Here is a 17,864-nt window from a genome sequence, read left to right on the forward strand (position 1 = left end):
CAGCTATAGTAAAATCTTGTTAACACTCTAGTTTTATTTAATTCAGTTGCCCAATCTTCATGAAATTTGGTCAGAAAATTTGTGTCCTGTGTAGTAAAGTTTGGTTTTATTATGTCAGTATTATGTACCATTAACTGTTTTATTTAATTTTTCATAACACAGAATTTTCAAAATTAACAACTGTTTTAGTCATTATTACGTATGGTAAGCCTATCAACTAAGAGAAAGCTGAAATTAAGACAACATGTACACAATTTTGCAGTATCTATCTCCATTGTTTAACCTGCTGAGTCATATTTCCCAATCTATTTTTAGTTCTGCTCTAGAATTTGTTAGACCCCAGATATTGATCATTGCAGTGTGTAACTATTTACCACTCAGCTTACTGACCCTCTCACTTTGCTGTATGCCAGATGTTAATATCAGTGGTCAGTAATAAAAGCTGGTTAAGGTTCATGTAGAGGCTTCATTTTGAAAAATGTGGGACCAGATACAAGATACAAACTTTTATTTCAAGTCGGTTAACAATAAATAACAGTTTAACATTAGCTATGTATAGCTATTGACCGACACATACAAAAAGTAATATGGTTATGTACAAGGCATAAATAAATAAATAAATTTTCATATTTCTTGTTATAATATCAAAGGCATATTTAGTTTACTAACAAAGCACATGATAATAACTTAGCAACTATATAAAACTTAGCGGCTATATAAAATATATAAACACATAAAAAAGTAAGCTTGTAATTAAAACATAATTATTTACTTAAAGGATTTACAATAGTTAGGATGAAAGTATATTTACTTAATAATGATTAAGCTTATATATAAAAAAGCATATATCACAGTGTGCATGAAACATAAGAAACATGCAAGCAACAAGCAGCCAAAATTTTAGCAACTTAAACAAGCAAGCAACAAAAAGCCAAAATTTAAGCACTTACATATTTAATGAAAGTATATTTTACTTATAATGATTTAACTTACATATTTATATTAAAATCAGGTTCGTTGCATGAGTAAAAAGAAAAGCGTATATCACAGTGTGCATGCAACACAAAAGCAAGCAAGCAACAAAATCTAAAAAATGTAGCACCTTAAACGAGCTAGCAACAAAAAGCCAAATAAAAAGATTTTTTTTAAGCAACTAACATATTTAATAATCAGTTTCGTTGCATGAACAAGCATATATCACAGTATGCATGAAAACATAGAGCATGCAAGCAACAACAAAAAAACAAAATTTAGCAACTATGTTTGATACATGCAATAGGAGCAGCGGCAGCTCTCACCGTCCCATGAGCTAACCAAACTGAAGAACTGATTGAAATGTAATTGGTCCCTGAAATGTTGGGGGAGAGAGTTCCACAGTTTGGCAGCCCCGAAACGGAAAGAGTTGATGCCGTAACTTGATGTTCTTACTTGGGGGATTTCAGCAGTTCTGGTGTATCTAAAAGAATAGGAATTAGATTTAAGATTTACAAGGTCATTAAGATAAATTGGAGTTTGATTATTGACTATTTTAAATGTTTCCAAAATAATTGATCTTAGTCTCCTAATTTTTAATGAAGGCAATTTTGACTTATTCAGCAAATCGTCATAAGTTGAAACATAATCGTCATAAATAAATCTTAATGCTCTCTCTTGAATTTTTTCCATTTTCTTTGTATTTACTTCCCCACAGTTATGCCATACTACAGGACAATAGTTAAAACTAGATAGGATAAAAGAATGATAGATGGTAAGTTTACCTAATTTACAAAGGTGTTTTCCAATTCTTTTCAAAACATTTAATTGCCTTGAGGCTTTTTTTTACATATGTTAGATATATGGCTATTAAATTTAAGTTGAAAATCAATTGTGACACCAAATAATTTTACTTCTTCATCACATTTAATAGTATGATTATTTCCAAGATTGAAGGATGTAATATGTTCTCTAGATTTTTTTCCAATGGCAAATCCTTGAAATTTATCTGGGTTGGCTTGCATTTTATTGTTTGAAAACCAAGCTATTAATGTTTTGCTATCTTCTTCGAGAGTACTAACAACATCTGTTAAATTCTGTCCTGAGTATGAAAGGGTGTTGTCGTCAGCATAATGATACAAGCTGCTATTTGAAATGAAATAAAAAATGTCGTTTATAAAAATGTTAAATAAAACTGGCCCAAGAATAGACCCTTGAGGAACTCCTTTGTATAGGTGTAAAAACTGACTATTTAAATTTCCCATACGGACACACTGTTTTCTATGTGAGAGGTAACTTTTTAGCAAATAGGTTGAGTGTTCGGACATACCATATGCTTTAAGTTTTAGCAGTATCAAGTCGTGAGGGAGACAATCGAACGCTTTAGATAGGTCCATTAAAATTGCAGCAACAAATTAATTTTCATCCAAGGATTTTTTCCAATCTTCTTTTATTTTTAAAAGTGCAGTTTGGCAACCATAGCCTTTCCTAAAAGCAGATAAAAAAGGGTTAAAATGATTGTTAAAATATGTTGCTAATTGTTCATTTATTGATCGTTCGAAGATTTTGGTCAGTGTGGGTAAAATACTATCTGGTCTGTAATTTGCTTTATCTAAATTACTATTTTTTTATGTTATGTTTTTACTTGAGCTATTTTAAGTTTATCAGGGAATGTTGAATAACTAATACTAGAGTTTATAATAATGGTTAAAGGACCTGTCAGAACAGGTTGAGCTGCCTTCAGCAATTTACTTGATATACCATCAATGCCTACTGCCTTTTTAGTGTTTAGTTTTCCAATTTGCTTTCCTACAAAATCCTCACGGACAGGGTTTAAGGTAAAACATTGATTAGGTTTGATATTTAAGGATATCATAGATATGCTAGGGTGATTTTCATCAACTGTTATGGATTCATTTCCTATGTTTTGTGCCACGTTTACAAAAAGTTATTAAATATTTCCCCTACTTGTTCTTGATTAGTAATAAGCTTGTCATTTTCGTTTAGAATAGTGTCTTTATTGATATTACTGCCTTTGTTGGTTAAAAAAAGGTTTGACAATTTTCCAGAAATCCTGAGATTTGCATCCCCCTGTACACCTTTCAATGAAGTAATTATTTAAAGATTTACGTTGTATTTTGGTTACAAGATTTCTTTGTTGTCTGTAATTTTCCTAATTTTTTGTATTCTTGTTATTTAAATATTTGTTATGGAGCATTCTTTTTTTATAAATTACACTTTTTAATTGTTTATTCATATATGGCACTGGTTTCTTTTGGACTTTTTTCATTTTAATTGGTGCATGTTTATCATGTTTATCAGCTACATTTAAAAAGTGTTCCTCAAAAGTATTATAAAGTTTATTTACATCTGGTTCGTTAAAGTCGACACGTGAAAATTGTGTTTCTAACTCAGTTTGAAAAGAAATGATATCATAATTTTTAAAACTTCTGTAATTTCGATATTCTCGTCTTTTGGTGGGTATGCTATGTTTTAGCTGCACACCAATAAGATTGTGAACATCACTTAAGCCACAATTAAAGTTACAAGTTTTTCCTAAAAGTTCTGGTTTATTTGTTAGAATGACATCTACCAGACTTGGGTCTGCATTTTTCGTAAAACAAGTATGATCTGTAATTACATTTTCTATGCTAAAGATATCGCATACATCAAATAATGGTTGACTTTTACTGTTACTCATTATATCATAATTTAAATCTCCAATCAGTAACAAATGGTCATATTTTTTCATGCATTTATCTAAGATCAAAGTACAATCTTTTTGAAAGGTTTCATTGTCTAATACTGGTGGTTTGTAGCAGCCAAAAACTATCCATTTGAATTTACCAAGTGTAACCTCTATAGAAATCGATTCGATGTTATTAAATTCTAGATTTGTCTTTCTGTCACATGCAATGTCAGACCGTATATATGCGGCTATACCTCCTCCATGTTGGTTTCTATCAGCTCGCCATATGTGGTAACTATCAACTTCAAATTCTGCATCAGGAAAAGAGTCATCTATTTTTGTTTCTAAAATAAACAGAAGATCAACAATGTTATCTGTAAGTAATTCTTTGATGTAAATAAATTTGTGTCTTAGACTATTTATATTTAAGCTTGCACAGATGAAGTCAGTAGGATGTTTTTGTCGTAATACATATAGAGAGTCAAATATATTGTCATTTGTCACTGATGTTTCTTGTGAAGAGGAAGGATCTGAGCTTGCAGATAGATCAAAGAAGGAGTCTGCGAAATGGAAGCGAGTACCCCTAGCATTGAACTCAAATTTGACTAAAGGAAGAGTGCCACATTGATAATGTATACATATATGCTTGAATGGATGTTTTTCCTTCAAACTGCTACCAATTGTGTACATCAACGTATCATAACATCAACAAAATCAATCAAAATACAAAGCGATTTTAGCCTAACACTAAAATATACATTATTTTCGAAAATCTGAATCATGTTTATTCCACGTATTTCGGCGGAAAATTATATAACTAGTGAATAATATCGACATTGACGAGGGCAAGTTACGCTTAAATAGTAAAAAAAGTTTGCATATCTAGAAATATCAAAACTCGAACACATGTCATTTCATCACCATGGGGGCAGCCATTTTTAAATTAATAAACTAGAAAGAAACATGCTAAAAACTCACTCATCGCCTAATTGACATTCCAAACGGTTGACGATGACAAATGCATTGGATTGTAATCTTTCCGTTGATGTTTGCAAACTGCACGATCAGACCTCATTAACACTCAAAAGAATAACTATGTAAGAAGCATTTCACCAATGTTTACAATCATTGTCGAATCACATGTACTTTATTATTGCGCATAAAATAGTACGCTTACAGACTGACAGAAAGATCGATACGTTACTCCGTTCAATTCATCACGGTATACTATTCTATTGATAATATAATATAATACATCGCTGTAACAATCGAAAAGTATAAATAATTCTTTTAAACGGAGTTTTTAATAACGAAAGTGAAAACAACGGAAGTTGGATGGATATTCTGTGAGATGCACTTCGGCTCCAGAAAACAATACAAATTAACTAAAAAAGACGTGTGGGGGACAATTTTCAGATGGAAAATATTTGAAATAGGGTAAGTGATGATATCTCTACGTGGTCATTTCTGTTATTTAGTGCGATCTCTTGCTGATTAATGTTAATAGTTGTTTTACTAGTTGCCACCCAACTGTCAAAATAAGTATGTGTTATCTCAGGTATGTGTATACACATACCCGGTTTTCTCACCACTGCACGTGGTTTCGACCGATTTGTTTTGCTCGTTTTTCTACGGATCACAGCGATGGCCACGCTTTCAAATGGGTAGAAGGAATCGAAATATAAAATCAATCATTTTGCCAATTTCTTTAAATTCCTTTACAATTCTATATCTCGTCTGCAATCTATTTCAATTTGAGATGGTTTAAAATTTGCAATTTGGTTGAGAGGTAAATAACAAAATTGTTAAGCCTTTGAAATAGAATTGTGACTCTTATTATCCACCATACATGAATTTTTAAAAAGTAGTTACGTTTTAGTTATTTTTAGAACTATGTTTAGGATATTTATCCAAAAAAGGCAGTTGAATAAAAACTCATTTGTTGTTTTATGACAATAATTTTCTGTGAAATGTTGCTAACTTGACCTTGTATATGTATATAGCTTTGTATTTATTCAACTTAAGGTAGTGCATATCCTTCCTAACTTTAGATTGAGATTTTGTAAATTAGTGTAAAAATGTATTGGTTTTAAACCAAAATATGAATAAAGCACACAAATATTGAATGTCAAAAATGTGTTTATGTTATTCTATCCGTCTTTAGCTTTAAAATGATATATAGTTTGACCATATTGTACCACATTGAATGAAGAAAAACCAAAGCGAATTTTTAATGAATTTTATCCCCCCCATGAACCTTAAGGTAGTGCATATCCTTCCTAACTTTAGATTGAGATGTTGTAAATTAGTGTAAAAAAGTATTGGTTTTAAACCAAAATATGAATAAAGCACACAAATATTGAATGTCAAAAATGTGTTTATGTTATTCTATCCGTCTTTAGCTTTAAAATGATATATAGTTTGACCATATTGTACCACATTCAATGAAGAAAAACCAAAGCGAAGTTTTAATGAATTTTATCCCCCCCATGAACCTTAAACTGTTTGATATATTTTTAGCTCACCTGATTGTTCAGGTGAGCTTTTGTGACCGGTCTTTGTCCGTCGTATGTCCGTCCGTCCGTCCGTAAACATTTGCTCGTAAACACTCTTAAAGGCCACATTTCTTGTCCCATCTTCATGAAACTTGGTCAGAAGCTTTGTCCTAATGAAATCTCGGCCGAGTTCGAAACTGGGTTGTGACGGGTCAAAAACTAGGTCACTAGGTCAAATAAAAGAAAAACCTTGTAAACACTGTAAAAGTCACATTTCATGCCCAATCTTCATGTAACTTTGTTAAAATGTTTGTCTTAATGATATCTTGGTTGACTTCAAAAGTGGTTTCGATCCGTTAAAAACATGGCCGCCAGTGGGCGGGGCAGTTTTCCTTATTTGGCTATAGAGAAACCTTGTAAACACTCTAGATGTCACAATTTTTGCCCAATCATCATGAAAGTTGGTCAAAACATTGGTTCAATTGATGTCTCGGACGAGTACGAAAATGGTCGAGATCAGTGGAAAAACATGGCCGCCAGTGGGCGGCACATTTTTCTCTATATGTATATAGTGGCAGTTTTCCCTATTTGGCTATAGAGAAACCTTGTAAACACTCTAGAAGTCACAATTTTTGCCCAATCATCATGAAAGTTGGTCGAAACACTGGTTTTATTGATATCTCGGACGAGTTTGAAAATGGTCGGGATTGGTGAAAAACATGGCTGCCAGTGGGCGGAGCATTTTTCTCTATATGTATATAGTGAAAACATGTGAACACAGTAGAATGCACATTTTTGGCCCAATTTTCATGAAATATCCTTGATACGAGAGTTGTGTTCAAAAATGGTTCCGGTCAGTTGAATAACATGGCTGCTGGGAGGGGGGCAGTTTTCTCATTATGCCCCCCCCCTTTTGAAAAAAGGGGGTATATTGTTTTGCTCATGTCGGTCCGTCCGTCCACCAGATGGTTTCCGGATGATAACTCAAGAGCGCTTATGCCAAGGATCATGAAACTTCATAGGTACATTGATCATGACTCGCAGATGACTCATTGATTTTTTTGTCACTTGGTCAAAGGTCAAGGTCACGATGACCCAAAATAGTAAAATGGTTTCCAGATGATAACTCAAGAACACTTAGGCCTAGGATCATGAAACTTCATAGGTACATTGATCATGACTCGTAGATGACCCCTATTGATTTTCAGGTCACTAGGTCAAAGGTCAAGGTCACGGTCACCCGAAATAGAAAAATGGTTTCCAGATGATAACTCAAGAACGCTTATGCCTAGGGTCATGAAACTTCATAGGTACATTGATCATGACTCGAAGATGACCCCTATTGATTTTCAGGTCTCTAGGTCAAAGGTCAAGGTAGGGGTGACCTGAAATAGTAAAATGGTTTCTGGATGATAACTCAAGAACGCTTATGCCTAGGATCATGAAACTTCAAAGGTAAAATGATCATGACTCACAGATGACCCCTATTGATTTTCAGGTCACTAGGTCAAAGGTCAAGGTCACAGTGACCTGAAATGGTAAAATGGTTTCTGGATGATAACTCAAGAACGCTTATGCCTAGGTTCATAAAACTTCATAGGTATATTGATCATGACTCGCAGATGACCCATATTGATTATCAGGTCACTAGGTCAAAAGTCAAGGTCACAGTGCCAAATAACGTATTCACACAATGGCTGTCAAGGTCACGGTGACTCAACTTAGAAAATGGTTTCTGGATGATAACTCAAGTTACGCCTAGGATCATGAAACTTCATAGGTATATTGATCATGACTAGCAGATGAAATAATGATGAAACTTGACCAGGATGTTTGAATGGACAATAGCTAGGTCAAGTTTGACATTTGGTAAAGATTGAATGAACGGACTCCTCTCAGGTGAGCGAACTAGGACCATCTTGGCCCTCTTGTTAAGGTATCTAATCAGGGGCCATGGCAAACATCATCAAATGCTCAGAAATAATCGATTTTCAATTTGATTTGGTCTCCCCACTAATTCCATCCCGCGAAACCCTTAAGGTGTCGCAATTCATGTAAATTAACACATAAGTCCTACTTGATAATTCTAAAGGTTGAAACAACAAAATCGTATATGATGTCTTATATTTAGGGGAATAAAATTAGGTAAGAACTTTTGAAAAGCTCTGGAAATGTGCTTTCATTTGCCCCTATAATTGCTATTTAAAGGAAACAACCGTGGTTTTACTGTGTCAGATGGCCTTGCTAGGGAGGTTTGTGGGTGAAAGTGGCAGTGCTGATTTACAACTGGCCAGCCTGCGCAGCTTGATGGCCACCCCCGGCTCCTTTATGCTAGATAGTCACACAGGAACCAGCCTTCTGGCAGATATCATTGCAAAGGTATTTTAAAGCTTACATAATCTCACATAACTGCCGAGACGTGCTTGACTGTAAATCTGACCTATGAACGTGACTATTCTGACTTGTAAATAATTAATGTTCTTGGCAAGATCTTGCAGGCATGAAACTTCAATGATGTTCCTTTAACTGTTTTAGTTAAACTTTTTATGAACCGATTAGGATTATATTGGGCTTCCGAACAGATTTTTTTACAGTTTAGGATTATATTGGACTTCCCAACAGATGCGTTTTTTTATGCATCCTTCGAAGAAGAGGGGGTATATTGTTTTGCTCATGTCGGTCCGTCTGTTCGTCGGTCCGTCCACCAGATGGTTTCCGGATGATAACTCAAGAACGCTTAGGCCTAGGATCATGAAACTTCATAGGTACATTAATCATGACTGGCAGATGACCCCTATTGATTTTCAGGTCACTAGGTCAAAGTCACAGTGACTCAAAATAGTAAAATGGTTTCTAGATAATAACTCAAGAATGCTTAGGCCTAGGATCATGAAATTTCATAGGTACATTGATCACGACTGGCAGATGACCCCTATTGATTTTCAGGTCACTAGGTCAAAGGTCAAGGTCACAGTGATTCATAAATAGTGTTTGTCCAAAACTGTAATCTTGGTTAAAGTTTTGCAATATCTAAAATGGTTTCCGGATGATAACTCAAGAATGCTTACGCCTAGGATCATGAAACTTCATAGGTACATTGATCATGACTGGCAGATGGCCCCTTTTGATTTTCAGGTCACTATGTCAAAGGTCAAGGTCACAGTGACTCGAAACAGTAAAATGGTTTCCTGATGATAACTCAAGAATAATAAGGCCTAGGATCATGAAACTTCATAGGTACATTGATCATGACTGGCAGATGACCCCTATTGATTTTCAGGTCACTTGGTCAAAGGTCAAGGTCACAGTGACAAAAAACTTATTCACACAATATCTGCCACTAGAACTGACAGCCCATATGGGGGGCATGCATGTTTTACAAACAGCCCTTGTTTCTGATGGAGAATGATTTTTAGCTCATCTATTTTTGAAAAAAAAAGAGCTATTGTCATCACCTTGGCGTCGGCGTCCGGTTAACTTTGGCGTTTAGGTCCACTTTTCTCATAACGTATCAATGCTATTGCATTCAAACTTTTTACACTTACTTACTATCATGAGGGGACTGGGCAGGCAAAGTTAGATAACTCTGGCGTGCATTTTGACATAATTATGTGCCCTTTTTATACTTAGAATATTGAAAATTTTGGTTAAGTTTTGTGTTTAGGTCCATTTTATTCCTTAAGTATCAAAGCTATTGCTTTCATACTTGCAACACTTACTAACTATTATAAGGGGACTGTGCAGGCAAAGTTATATAACTCTGACTGGCATTTTGACAGAATTATGTGCCCTTTTTATACTTAGAAAATTGAAAGTTTTGGTTAAGTTTTGTGTTTAGGTCCATTTTATTCCTAAAGTACCGAAGCTATTGCTTTCATACTTGCAACATTTACTAACTATCATAAGGGGACTGTGCAGGCAAAGTTATGTATCTCTGACTGGCATTTTGACGGAATTATGGGCCCTTTATACTTAGAAAATTGAAAATTTGGTTAAGTTTTTTGTTTGGTCCACTTTACCCCTAAGTATCATAGATATTGCTTTCATACTTGGAACACTCGCAAACTATCATAGGGGGACAGTAAAAGACAAGTTGCGTAACTCTGGTTGTCACTTTTACGGAATTAGGGCCCTTTTTACTTAGTTACTTTGAATATATGGTTAAATTTTGTGTTTAGATCCACTTTACTTCTAAGGTATCAAGGCTATTGCTTTCAAACTTCAAATACTTTCATGCAATCATGAGGTTACTGTACCTGGCAAGTTGAATTTTACCTTGACCTTTGAATGACCTTGACTCTCAAGGTCAAATTATTAATTTTTGCGAAAATTGCCATAACTTCTTTATTTATGGTTAGATTTGATTGAAACTTTGACAAAACAACTCTTACCTGACATACCACAATAGACTCCACCCAAACCATCCCCGAATCCCCCCCGAATCCCCCCCCCAAAAAAAGTGTTGTTTTTTCTTAAAGATCATCTAATAAGTGACCACCACACCCTAACACTATACCCCCCCCCCCCCAACCCATCCCCCTCCAAGAAAAATATTTTTTTTCAACATGGTTAAAAAACACACATATTTTTTTTGCATTATTAGCTCATGTATTTTTTGGGGAAAAAAAGAGCTATTGTCATCACCTTGGCGTCGGCGTCCGGTAAAGTTTTGCGTTTATGTCCACTTTTCTCATAAAATATCAATGCTATTGCATTCAAACTTGGTACACTTACTTACTATCACGAGGGGATTGGCAGGCAAAATTAGATAACTCTGGCTTGCGTTTTGACAGAATTATGTGTCCTTTTTATACTTAGAAAATTGAATATTTTGGTGAAGTTTTGTGTTTAGGTCCATTTTATTCCTTAAGTATCAAAGCTATTGCTTTCATACTTGCAACACTTAATAACTGTCATAAGGGGACTGTGCAGGCAAAGTTATGTAACTCTGACTGGCATTTTGACAGAATTATGTGCCCTTTTTATACTTAGAAAATTGAAAATTTGGACAGAATTATGTGCCCTTTTTATACTTAGAAAATTAAAAATTTGGTTAAGTTTTGTGTTTAGGTCCATTTTTTTCCTAAATTATCAAAGCTATTGCTTTCATACTTGCAACACTTACTAACCATCGTAAGGGGACTGTGCAGGCAAAGTTATGTAACTCTGACTGGCATTTTGACGGAATTATGGGCCCTTTATACTTGAAAATTTGGTTAAGTTTTGTGTTTCGGTTCACTTTACCCCTAAAGTATCATAGATATTGCTTTCATACTTGGAACACTCGCAAACTATCATAAGGGGACAGTAAAGGACAAGTTGCATAACTCTGGTTGTCATTTTTACGGAATTCTGGCCCTTTTTTGACTTAGTAACTTTGAATATATGGTTACATTTTGTGTTTAGATCCAGTTTACTTCTAAAGTATCAAGGCTATTGCTTTTAAACTTCAAATACTTTCATGCTATCATGAGGGTACTGTACCTGGCAAGTTGAATTTTACCTTGACCTTTGAATGACCTTGACTCTCAAGGTCAAATTATTAAATGTTGCTAAAATTGCCATAACTTCTTTATTTATGATAAGATTTGATTGATACTTTGACAAAACAACTCTTACCTGACATACCACAATAGACTCCACCCAAACCATCCCCCAAGCCCCCCCCCCCCGAATCCCCCTCAATCCCCCCCATTATTTTTTTTAAATTAAAGATCATCTAATAAATGACCACCACACCCTCACACTATACCCCCCCCCACCCCCCACCCCAAAAAAATAATTTTTATGCCCCCGGTAGGGCATATAGCAGTTGAACTGTCCAACAGTATGTCAGTCAGTCTGTCCGTCCGAAAAAACTAACATTGGCCATTACTTTTTCACTTTTGAAGATAGCATCTTGATATTTGGCATGCATGTGTATCTCATGAAGCTGCACATTTTGAGTGGTGGAATTTCAAGGTCAAGGTCATCCTTCAAGGTAAAAAAAAATATTTCAAAGCGGCGTTCTTATGAAGCTGCACATTTTGAGTGGTGGAAGTTCAAGGTTAAGGTCATCCTTCAAGGTCAAGGTCATCCTTCAAGGTCAAAGGTCAAAAAAATAATTCAAAGCGGAGTTCTCATGAAGCTGCACATTTTGAGTGGTGGAAGTTCAAGGTCAAGGTCATTCTTCAAGGTCAAGGTCATCCTTCAAGGTCAAAGGTCAAAAAAATAAATAATTTCAAAGTGGCGTTATCGTTAAACTGCACATTTTGAGTGGTGGAAGTTCAAGGTCAAGGTCATCCTTCAAGGTCAAGGTCATCCTTCAAGGTCAAATTCAAAAAAAATAATTTCAAAGTGGCGTTCTCATAAAGCTGCACATTTTTAGTGGTGGAAGTTCAAGGTCAAGGTAATCTTTCAGGGTCAAAGGTAAATTTTTATGCCCTCCTTCGAAGAAGAGGGGGTATATTGCTTTGCTCATGTTGGTCGGTCGGTCGGTCGGTCGGTCTGTCGGTCCGTCCACCAGGTGGTTGTCAGACGATAACTCAAGAACGCTTAGGCCTAGGATCATGAAACTTCATAGGTACATTGATCATGACTCACAGATGACCCCTATTGATTTTGAGGTTACTAGGTCAAAGGTCAAGGTCACTGTGACCCGAAATAGTAAAATGGTTTCCGGATGATAATTCAAGAACGCTTATGCCTAGGATCATGAAACTTCATAGGTAGATTGATCATGACTAGCAGATGAGCCCTATTGATTTTCAGGTCACTAGGTCAAAGGTCAAGGTCACGGTGACCCGAAATAATAAAATGGTTTCCGGATGATAACTCAAGAACGCTTATGCCTAGGATCATGAAACTTGATATGTACATTGATCATGACTGGCAGATGACCCCTATTGATTTTGAGGTCACTAGGTCAAAAGTCAAGGTCACAGTGACCCGAAATAGTAAAATGGTTTCCTGATGATAACTCAGGAAAGCTTATGGCTAGGATCATGAAACTTCATAGGTACATTGATCATGACTCGCAGATGACCCCTATTGATTTTCAGGTCACTAGGTCAAAGGTCAAGGTCACAGTGACAAAAACATATTTACAAAATGGCTGTCACTACAACTTAGAGCCCATATGGGGGGCATGCATGTTTTACAAACAGCCCTTGTTTTATTTATTTTTTCAAAGCGGCGCTATAGGGGGCATTGTGTTTCTGACAAACACATCTCTTGTTTTTTCAAACATGGTTAAAAAACACAAATATCAGACATGGCGAAAGACCGTCACAATTTACAGGCCAGACTGGCCTACCGGCAGAAAAAATTCACAGGCCAGTTGAAATTTTCACAGGCCTAAATTTTTAGCGTTTGACTGGGGATTACATAGGGCCATTAGTCTCGACATGACAAAGTAAATTCACAAAAGGGCAAACATAAGCATGAAAACCTGATTTGGATTTAATGAAGTGTATTAGTTTCAGTTAGTTGATATATTTACGCTTTATACATTTATACTTGAGTGTTGTCGATGTATTGAGCTAAGAGACATTAATACGGGCAAAAGCCCGCGAAGCGGGCGTTGACCGTTTATTTGTATCACTTTTCTGAAATACAAAGAGTCATTACCTTATAGGGATACAAGTCAAATAATTTCTGCCGTCACCTATTTTCGCGATGGAAAATCATAGAGCGCTGGAGCACATAGACACTTCGACAAACGCTATATGACACGTAGATGCATTCCTCATGAAATAATACGGGCAAAAGCCCGCGAAGCGGGCGTTGACCGTTCATACATATGGGAATTTAGACATAAAATAACATAAGAATACCACATATGGATACGTCTAAAAAAAATTTGCCACGCGACATATATTTTCGCGATGCTATTTATGGCCTTGAACAAATCAAAAACACTTTGACATATGCTAAATCACATGTAAATACATACCTCAGGAAAAGTTATATCAATGACATCATAATTGTGTAGCGAATCGCACTAAATATTCTCGCATTATTTGTTTTTCTTCGCAACCGTTCCAGAATTAAGTCATTACTCAATTATCTCCCCTGAATGCTCTTCTTCAGTGAGTATAAGCCGAAGACTGGTTCACTACATATAGTTACAGTCTTTACCAAACACAATTTAAGTGAACATAACCCGTCTTAAATATATTGCCGAATCTTAGATTTCTGTCGAATTTATTTGCTTTGATCTTTTCGATATCTTAATGTTATTATTATCCAGACAAATCACAAACGCTTGTTAAAAAATTATTTGTTTTAAACATTATAGTTGGCATCTCTATTCTTCCAGTATTCTCGCGGTATTTCAATAACGACACCCTACTGTTTATTTGTCAGAATATGTGACGCATTTTCATTCGCTCTCAAAAAGCATTCTATACATAGATGGTGACGTCACTTCGTTATTGCGAGTAAGACCGGTGTGTACACAATGTCTCAGAAAGACGTTTTACGTGTGATTATGAGCAATATTCTGGTAAGTTGTCGTTGTTATCCACCAGAAACACATTTATTCACAAAATTTAAAGATATTCCGATCTAACTTTTTAGTCTTTTAGCTTTAATTTTTAACGTATTTACACCTCGTCTGCTCGCACTTTACCGATATCCCGAAAGGTTACATATCACTATAATTAGTTTAGGCCTAAAACCACAAAATCCGATACCGTTGGATTTTCGTACTACAATCTTACGTAAAAAATCTTCCAGATTCGAAATCAACAAAAAACAAGACATTTATAAATTGTCTGCATTATTGATCAAATTTTAAGATATTTGTTGGTTTTCCGTTTTTAGAAGCTGTTCTGCGAAGCCGAAGGCAAGAGCTGAGCATCATACAAGCCATTCTATCCAGCAAAACTGACAGTTTTGGTTTACAGAAATCAACAAAGGAGGGATTCCTGATCTATCAAATTTCCAAGCTATACACACAGTTATTATCTGTGGTGATCTTTATTGGTTCTGCTTGTTTACTTGGATGGAACATGTGTGAACTTTTATAGAACTTTGAAAAGTCTATATATGTCTATCTATAAACAAAAATCAGCTATTGTATAATAAGATCAGATGTGCAAACAATGTCAAAGGGTTGTTAAATTAACAATTTGAAGGCAATTATGCTGAAAAAAAATGGAAGTTCCCATGCAAATTTTGTCTGTATATCGACAAGTGTCTGCCGATAATTGTCAAACTAGTAATACAAAACTTACCACAAGTATGTAAAAGCACTAAGTACCTGTGATCATTTTTAGTAAGATAGTGTAATTCTAAACAGTAGCAAATAGCTTGTTTAGTAAATGCATAATGTAATTAATATGATTTCCGTTCTATTGTGTAATTAATAAATTGGTTGTTACTTGTTAATCCATGATAAATGTTTTATGGCTAGTACAAAACCAGCAATGTTAATTTTGTAAAAGGTAATACAATAACACCACTTAGTAATTTCATATACGTAAATATTCTTGAAATGTAGGTTGATGATTGTGTTTTAGTTTTACTTATTTTGTAACTATTTTTTATGTGCAAATAAATGATGTGAAGTGTTTTGTATCTCCACACAATACCACATACCTTTTTATATATGTACTGTGTTATGTGTTATTTGAATGTTTAAATAAAAAAAAAATGGATGATATAACATGATGCATTCTAATATTTGCATTCATATTGTAACTATAGAGCTAAGTGTATGCAGTTTAGACTGTGATTTTAGAATTGCTACAAAATGGCTAGTTTTTTAGTGGCGACAAAATTTAAACTATTCAACAATAGTTTGCGAAAGAAAATTAGAAACCTGCAAGATACCTGTATTTATTAAATATTTTAATTGCGAATCAAGTATGTTGTTATGCTGTTACACATAATTATACATTGATAATAAATAAGAAGACAATTAGTGGTGTTAACGTTTCCCAACAGTAGAAATCATTCTTCTGATGAAGTCAGTGATATACAGACGAAAGCTCCAGGTATGGCTTTCAATACGTAGTGTGTGTTATTTGACAGTCTAAAACTTATTGGATTAAACAAAAATCCTGTCAAATTTGTCAATCAAAATTGATTTGACACATCACATGATTTTGATTATGTTAAATCAGTGTACTGTATGCTAAATGCAAATGCTTTAGCAAGCTGTCAAGTTGAATTGAGACATTTGATGAAACAAACTGTTTCCTGAGTAGGACCAGTACTTAGTGTCTATATGACGTACCATGACGTCGAAAGTCTGCAAGACCTACTAAGTAGATCGAGAAATGTACTTCGACGTACAATTTTCACCGACCCTTGAGTGTTAGCCAATCAGAAGACACCTTACGTCTGTTGCTTTTAGAGATTTTTGACATTGAACATTATTATTATTATTTATACCGAATTATGCCACAATCGACCGCTTACTCATAGATATTGTGCGTATTTATGAAACATTATTATTAATATAATTTATACCAAATTATGCGACTATCGACCGCTAACTCATAGATATTGTGCGTATTTATTGACCTGGCGTGGCGGAATTAACCTCTGACTTATGCAAGTTATGGTTATCACAAAATACGACCAACGGGGAGTTTATAATACATTATTAATCCCATTAATGCTTGGTAACTGGTTACCGTTGGGAATTTCCAACACAGTAATGCGCTGGACGGTCGTGATACTCCGCCCCGCATGATCATTTCAGACACACAATATGCTGAACAATTTTAATTTTAAAAAGGTAACAATTGAATCTTCTTCAAATTTGTATATAATCTATTTCAATGCATTAAATACTTGAAACTTCTATGTGACGTTATTTTGCCATTCTGATATTTTTATTCATTTTGTCCTCAACTAAAGTTTTAAACATTTATTATGAATAAATCTGAAGGAAAAGCGGCTCAAGAGACTAGTGTTTTGATTGGCTGTTCAGAAAATGTGTATGTAGAAGTACAAACATGTATATATACTTTGAAGTGTATTTTATATTCATGTCGACGTACTTATTGTACTTCGACGTACATTTCTCTTTTTAACGTGTAGGTCTTCTTGACTTTCAACCCAAATGGTACGCCATAGTATGTCTTTAGGGTTATCTAAAGAATGCTCCCACTTAAAGGATCAATACAGAGACCTCCCAGTGACTAAGCCAGTTAGCAGACACCCCATCCACTATACCACAAACACCGAACCAGCTATAAATTCCTGTGGCTAGAAAACAAAAAAATATATAAGATGCTAGATCTTCAAGCTTGGAACATGTAACTCGTTTTAAGATTGATTTTTTTGGATGCATTACTAAATTATTGCAACAATTATCATATTTTGAACACAATCATGTCCATATATTTATTAATAATACATGGTTATCAAAAAAACTTAAAAAGCTTTTGCCCGTAAATTAGGTAGCACCTATAATCATATTACGGCATGGCAGTAATTATTAAGTAGCGAATCGTACTCTATGTTATTGTATTATGATTTTCTACGATCAAAATACGTCTGTTTGCCTCCCTGTGTGACACTTCCTGTTTCCCATAATGCATTGCAAATTGAAAATTGCTCTAGATGTTGTTAACAAAATCTTAAAAAAGATAACCCGTCTAAATTATTTGCGTACTTCCGGTGTACAATACCGAATAAGATTAGTTTCGAATCAACTTCTTCAATGAACCCAATAATCTATAGTTAATATTATCCCTTTACATAAATAAACA

At 34.8% G+C, this 17,864-nt stretch overlaps 2 protein-coding genes and 2 long non-coding RNA genes across 20 annotated transcripts in view; 2 read left to right on the forward strand and 2 right to left on the reverse strand.

The window, feature by feature from the left end:
• Positions 1-17,864, reverse strand: part of LOC127865197 (eukaryotic translation initiation factor 4H-like) — a 394,459-nt gene that overhangs the window by 261,401 nt on the left and 115,194 nt on the right. The window lies entirely within an intron of this gene.
• The window catches only part of LOC127865166 (myb-binding protein 1A-like), a 277,075-nt gene that overhangs the window by 23,850 nt on the left and 235,361 nt on the right, over positions 1-17,864 (forward strand). The gene's annotated exons all lie outside the window — the stretch shown is intronic.
• On the reverse strand, positions 614-4,963 carry LOC127865268 (uncharacterized). The gene is made up of 3 exons (XR_008042558.1): positions 4,640-4,963; positions 3,916-4,005; positions 614-1,456 (listed from the first exon to the last, which is right to left on the reverse strand). It is a non-coding gene; the product is annotated as an uncharacterized LOC127865268 (long non-coding RNA).
• On the forward strand, positions 4,788-16,265 carry LOC127865262 (uncharacterized). The gene is made up of 3 exons (XR_008042551.1): positions 4,788-5,098; positions 8,365-8,535; positions 14,962-16,265. It is a non-coding gene; the product is annotated as an uncharacterized LOC127865262 (long non-coding RNA).

Source organism: Dreissena polymorpha, chromosome 1 (genome assembly GCF_020536995.1).
Source record: "Dreissena polymorpha isolate Duluth1 chromosome 1, UMN_Dpol_1.0, whole genome shotgun sequence".
Classification (NCBI taxonomy): domain Eukaryota; kingdom Metazoa; phylum Mollusca; class Bivalvia; order Myida; family Dreissenidae; genus Dreissena; species Dreissena polymorpha.